General features: G+C 36.2%; 1 long non-coding RNA gene across 1 annotated transcript; it reads right to left on the minus strand.

Annotated features, from left to right (window-relative positions):
- Positions 1-413: 413 nt before the first annotated feature.
- On the minus strand, positions 414-6,652 carry LOC126390155 (uncharacterized). Its single transcript, XR_007569931.1, has 11 exons — positions 6,579-6,652; positions 6,214-6,491; positions 5,742-5,825; positions 5,574-5,653; positions 5,136-5,213; positions 4,812-5,016; positions 4,599-4,696; positions 4,336-4,498; positions 4,136-4,233; positions 3,738-3,885; positions 414-1,287 (listed from the first exon to the last, which is right to left on the minus strand). It is a non-coding gene; the product is annotated as an uncharacterized LOC126390155 (long non-coding RNA).
- Between the last annotated feature and the right edge of the window lie 104 nt (positions 6,653-6,756).

Here is a 6,756-nt window from a genome sequence, read left to right on the forward strand (position 1 = left end):
AGATCCACTGTTTTATTCTGCTGTTACTTGTTTTAAACAACCAAATGTAACCTCCCACAATTTTATTGGCCAAACTTTTAAATCTAGTGTATGCAGATATTTTAAACTGGCGTCTTAAATACCATTAGACAGTTATCTCACACTGCATAACACATCTACCAAACTCAATATGTCATGTTTGATATTTTGGTAATGAAGAATTTAAAATAAAGCTATGTGGATTTGAACACTTTGATGCTGCATAATGTGCATCTGTATTGTGTTGGGCTCTGAAGTGAAATGCTGTTTTTTTTCTTTTCAGTGGAAAACAGCACATTAGTTCCATTTTACAGCATAATACTGTATACATACTCAAGTAAAACACTTCAGTTAATATTCACAATGGAAAAAATGATAAAGGCCACAGACCGCATTATATCCATATTTATTGTTGTCAAGTTAATTTTTGCTGACGATTTAGTAAAAAATCCAAACCCCCACAAAGTTGATTTCACTTGAATGACATGAATTTGCCTTACACATGTTGAAACTAATGCATATGTGGAAGACTGAACAATTTCAACTTTTCAACAGTACAAGTAACCTTGTAATATGAGGAACAGCATCACATTTCAAGGTTCTATATTACATGTACATTTGTCAGTGCGCTGTAAACAAAATGCAAATACAGAGTTCTTAAATGACCTTTTTTCAAATAAATTGTTAGCAGTGATCCCAAACTAAAAAAACAATGCAATGGGAGAATCAAGTGTAAAGAACCAAACCGTAATATTGAGCTGTTTTTATGGTTAGGGTTATGCTATCTGTATTTTTTTTATTAAGACTCTCTCAGAACAATAAATAGCTCACTGAACAGATTTAACAAAAATGCCAAAAAAAATTCACAATACTGGCTGACTTTCAAGTAAACATCAGTGGTCACAAAACATGACCTCTACACACGACCGAAGTCTCTACCCATTCTGATTGCTACTGTCATTATATCTCTGAACTCTGTGTATGTTTTCATATGTTCGACAGGAATAGTTATTGTATTTGTGCAGGCACTTACAAGTGGGAAACAAATGTGGTGACCAGGCATTTTCTCATTACAGTGGTGTTCAAATCTTAGATTTATTTTAAAATCTGCCCTCTCTGATGGAAGAAGGGGCTTGTGCCTTTGTCCAGTTAACCACTGCATTACTATTGGGACAGACAGGCTTGCGTGTTTTTGTTGATTCCAGTGCCCTTCACTTAGCAGCTCCTCTTGGGTCAGAGGCTCACACATTTTCTGGTCTTCATTCTGACCTGCATGATAAAACAAATCAGAGTATTTCATTACAATGGAGTAAAAATCCAACACTGCAAGAAGCCAACCCTATTTACTAATTTGCACGATTAATCCCAAAGGCCTATTTCAACTAACCCTACTGCATTCATTTCTATTTGATATACACTGAAATAACTGAAAGATAAAAACAAAAAGGTAGGAANATTGTGACAAATAATGCAAAAATAGATCAAATCAGAAGTCAAAAATGTTTTAAACGACAATGTATATTCAGTATTTTCGTACTCTCAACAAATAAATAATAAAATGAATTCTTTGAAGATCAAATGTGTGAAGTATACAAAAGGCAAGTGTTATAACAAAATTACTTGCCATTTATAGGATTTGCAAGATCACTTGTTGGACAACCCTGACAGTTTGAGAGAAGATGCTCCTGCTGCTGCTGCTGCTGCTGGTGGAGTAGTTCTACCACCCATCCAGTGCCCTCTGGGGCCACAGGCTATGGCTGGACTGAGGGCAGCCATCAATCCTATCACTCCCTCCCAGGACAATGGAAGAGACATTTACAAGGCTGCGCTTGACTATTAAACATTTCACTCAAACTTGGCAGGATAACATGCAGTCTGCAATATAGAATAGATGTTCAACAGTTTTTGTGATTTCAAAAAAATTGTTTCTGATTCTTAGACATGAAATTGTAATTGCTTGCATGAATAGGTATTTGTGCAGAACTATTGTGGAGATTGTTTAGGATATAGGTTTTACTATGCAGTATATAAACAACTCAGTCTGTCATGGTAAAAAGAGATCCACTGTTTTGTTCTGCTGTTACTTGTTTTAAACAACCAAATGTAACCTCCCACAATTTTATTGGCCAAACTTTTAAATCTAGTGTATGCAGATATTTTAAACTGGCATCTTAAATACCATTAGACAGTTATCTCACACTGCATAACACATCTACCAAACTCAATATGTCATGTTTGATATTTTGGTAATGAAGAATTCAAAATAAAGCTATGTGGATTTGAACACTTTGATGCTGCATAATGTGCATCTGTATTGTGTTGGGCTCTGAAGTGAAATGCTGTTTTTTTTTTCTTTTCAGTGGAAAACAGCACATTAGTTCCATTTTACAGCATAATACTGTATACATACTCAAGTAAAACACTTCAGTTAATATTCACAATGAAAAAAATGATAAAGGCCACAGTCCGCATTATATCCATATTTATTGTTGTCAAGTTAATTTTTGCTGACGATTTAGTAAAAAATCCAAACCCCCACAAAGTTGATTTCACTTGAATGACATGAATTTGCCTTACACATGTTGAAACTAATGCATATGTGGAAGACTGAACAATTTCAACTTTTCAACTTTTCAACAGTACAAGTAACCTTGTAATATGAGGAACAGCATCACATTTCAAGGTTCTATATTACATGTACATTTGTCAGTGCGCCAACCCTATTTACTAATTTGCACGATTAATCCCAAAGGCCTATTTCAACTAACCCTACTGCATTCATTTCTATTTGATATACACTGAAATAACTGAAAGATAAAAACAAAAAGGTAGGAATAGTCCTAGAATAATGTAATCCAAAAGAATACCAGGTATACAGTATGAAATCATTTGATTACATTTGTAGTGTACTATGTTGTCACCACAGGCATATGTTTCCATTCAACATTGGAGGGGACACATAAGCTTAAACAATATTCCTGCATTCTGGGAATTTATTTTTTTTCTTAAGAAACATGTATTTTGATCTATTACTTACGTCTTTGGGCTGTGGAGGGCAAAGTCCGGAAAGGCTCTAGTGAAGTTCAAAACCTGGACCATTTTGCCATAAGCATTGCCACCCGCCACTACCCACAAAATTAATGTTTCTAAAAAGGAATTCTATTGATGGTCCTTTTTGGTGGAGTGCTAATATTCATCTCCCTAATCAAAGACTGTGGAATCATATTCTGCTCTACTCATTTTAGGTACCAGCTGTTTGCATGGCAAATTTGTATAGTACTTTAAAATGTGATAAAGACAGGTTAAGTCAAACCTGTGATTTCTAGGTCTTGTAGAAAGTCCTGGAGGAAGTTGATGATGGCATTTTCTCTTGCTTGCCTTGGACTTCCCTTCTCACTCAGCTCAGGCACTAGGATACTCATTATGTAATCAGCATCCGGCTGGGGGGGGTAAAAGGGGGAAAAAAGGAGGAGGGTTGACTACACATATAGGAACACATAGAAACTTTGAAAAAGACCACAGGTCCACATTACATATGACTTTGTATTCTTCAAAAACAAAAAAGTTTAAGCAAAGCAATAACAGAAATTCATAAAAAGATAATGGTATAAATCATAAAGAGATGCAGCTCTACTACTACATCCTGTAGGGTTTCTAAGCATATTATCAAGTCATAGCAGTAAAGCAAATCTGGATGATTTAATGCCCAGAATCCTTACTCTGTCATCGTCCTCTTTGGGGACAAACAGGTTTGAGCAGAGAGTTTGATGCTTCCCAATCACATCCAGAAGGTTGTAGATCTTCATCCCATTTCTAATTTGCTGAAGCATAGGAGTCAGACGCATTGTAGCATGCAGAACAATGGCTCTATTGAGAACAGGGAACAAAGTTTGTCTTGATTTGCAGAAGACCCATAAACAAAAAGGGAAATACATGCTTTTTTCCACACAACTAAATTAAGACTAAGACAAGGCTGTACAAATTTATATTTTAAGTTCAAATGCTGCATTTCTAAAAACAGTAATAATACTATTCTGTTATAGTGGCTACTGATGCTGGGTGCATCAAAATGAATTATACAAAAATAAAAATTGTACTCTGGAAAATAATTACGGACCTTATGATACTGTCCTTTCGGTCCATCTTTAGCAAACCAGTGTAACCACAACTCACGATTTCATCTGTCAACTGTGTCAGATCAGTTGCTGCCTCCACCTAAAATTACAACAAACTTATTAACACTATAGCAATGAAATACTGTACACTAAGAAAAGCCTTTAATAGTCTTGCACAGTTGTTCATAGCAGATGTACTCACCCTTTCTATGAGTAAAGCATATTCAAGATCATCCACATCATCTTTGGTCAGCTGCAGAGCATCAAAATCCCCTGTTGCAAGAAACTGGTAACACCAATTTCTGAAGAAGCATGGTGCTGGGCCACCCTGAGCTAGGCTGACAGAAAACACTTCTCCTGCAGTTCTGCATGTCATCAACAAACAGTGCAGACATTGTAATTGTGACTTTTTACTTTTACTTGCATAAACTGCATAATGTAGGATAACTAGGAAACAATGCAAACCTGTAGAAACCATTTTCTAGGTCACATAGAGTAGACAGGACTCTTTCCCTTCTTGCCACTGCCCTCAAACAATCGCCTCTCAATGCCATGCATCATTTCTAAATACAATAAATGATGACAGAAAACACAGGTCAGTAAATAAAAAAATATTGTACCTATGAACCTGATTTCGGTAGTGTTTGGTGCGAGAGATTGTCATAAAAGATACATTACCAGTCAAAAATTCTTTGCTTAATGCTCCAGTGTCGATTCCAGCTTCACCAATGAAAGTCACATTGAGTTTGTTGACAGGGAGCCCTTCTTCTGTCTCTGCCACTGAATTAGGCCTCTTTGGACGAGGTTGTCCCAGGTGATGCAGATCTTAAAATCTTTGCTTGCATCTACTTGGCTTGCAAGCCACTGGAGGACATCATCGTCACTATTAAAAAGCAGCAAAAAAAAAAAAAAAGAGAAAAAAAATCAATTACTTAACTTTGAATTTAATGACACCGTAGGAAAACAAATGACTGATGAAAAAAGATGGGGGTAAAAAATCACCTAGACATATCGGCCATAGATACGCTTCCCTCGCGTAGCACACAGCTGTCTGTACTGTAGTTCAACATGCCCTGTAGACTGACAAGGATCAACAAAAACACATTAAAACATTCAATTTGTATGTAATATTCAGTAAAATATATTAATGTTTATGTTTCAGCACACATGAAAAACAATGGTAAAAAGGCATTCTACTGATGTTATTTTGGACCTATGTGTCAACCTAGATGCCCATTGAGTGACCTTGCCATTACACTCTTGTATTATCACAGCATTTCTTGTGCATTATGAAGGCTAAAACAAAGATGCAAATTATATTTAAATTAATCCCAAATCCCTGATATAGTGCATAGTAGATATATTACAAGGAGACACAGCTTTAACAAAGACAATATGTTGGGGAAATAAAATGTATAATAACATGATAGAATGGCAAACCTTTCCCCACACAGGCTTGCATGCAGAACAATTTCATCTGATGGAAAGCAGCCACAACATATAGGGCATTCCTTTCTATCCTGTAGACAACAGATATTCAAATCAATTGCACAAGGTCTCTGTCTGCAATTTTACATATCTTTCAAGATCTCAGCTCAAAATCATTACCTGGCCACAATCTCTGGACTCTTTGTTAGGGTGCGCAAGTGGTGAGTTTGTGACAGAAAGAACCTGGACCTCATTCTGCCAGTCCTGTAAAGTAACAAACAGCTGTATCCATGAATACATAAGAGGAGAAATAATCAATGCTACGACATACATACAAACAATAAAAATTTCCGGACACTTTTTTGCAAACAGTGTATTATCTCAATTGTCTATAAAAAAACATCCGAGGAACTCAGAGCACTTCATGATGTTCTGAATTATTACAGTACAGGGTTTAATTCTTGCTTCGTAAAGTCCAAATTTATCATTGTTAGGAATATAGTTTATATATAAGATATTGAGATATGTTTTATGTGTTATGAAATAGTGTTACCATAGACAAAACAATGTGATGGTATTTTACCATTAATTACGCTGTGATTCCCAAATATATGTACTGTTTTGCCATATCTTCTCTGTTATATGCATTTACCTCATCATCATCATCATCTGCTGCAGACTCCATACAACCCTCGATGTGCAATGCTAGGATATGCAGAGGCATGTTTTCTTTGCACACTTGGCATGCAGCCTTAAGCATTTTTTGAAATTCAGTGGCATCAGATGGCAGTGGAGTAAGATCAAGGTCCTGCTGCAGTGGAACAATGTACATGGTCGTCTTCCCAGCACCCGAAACACTGCGAATCAGTCTACCTGTATAACCGTCTACATCAGGAGGAATGGCAAGCAATTTTCTTCTACCGTGGCCACCTGCAAATACAGAAAGTGAGAGAAAGAGTTTTGAATGTTGGTGTTCCTGCACCATCCAAAGGAAAGGTGTTTGAAAATGGTATGCACCTAAAGCCTTGTAGAACAACCACCCTTCCACCGCCTCCATTTTGGGATATTCTTCAATGAGAATTTTATTTACCTGAGAAATCAATAACAGAAATGGGAAAAGGCGGTTAAAAAAGGACAGTATAATAAAACGAATAAAAGTATTTATAATACTTTAAATTGTTTTGTATAGTAATAG

This window comes from Epinephelus moara, chromosome 5, assembly GCF_006386435.1.
Source record: "Epinephelus moara isolate mb chromosome 5, YSFRI_EMoa_1.0, whole genome shotgun sequence".
NCBI classification, from domain to species: domain Eukaryota; kingdom Metazoa; phylum Chordata; class Actinopteri; order Perciformes; family Serranidae; genus Epinephelus; species Epinephelus moara.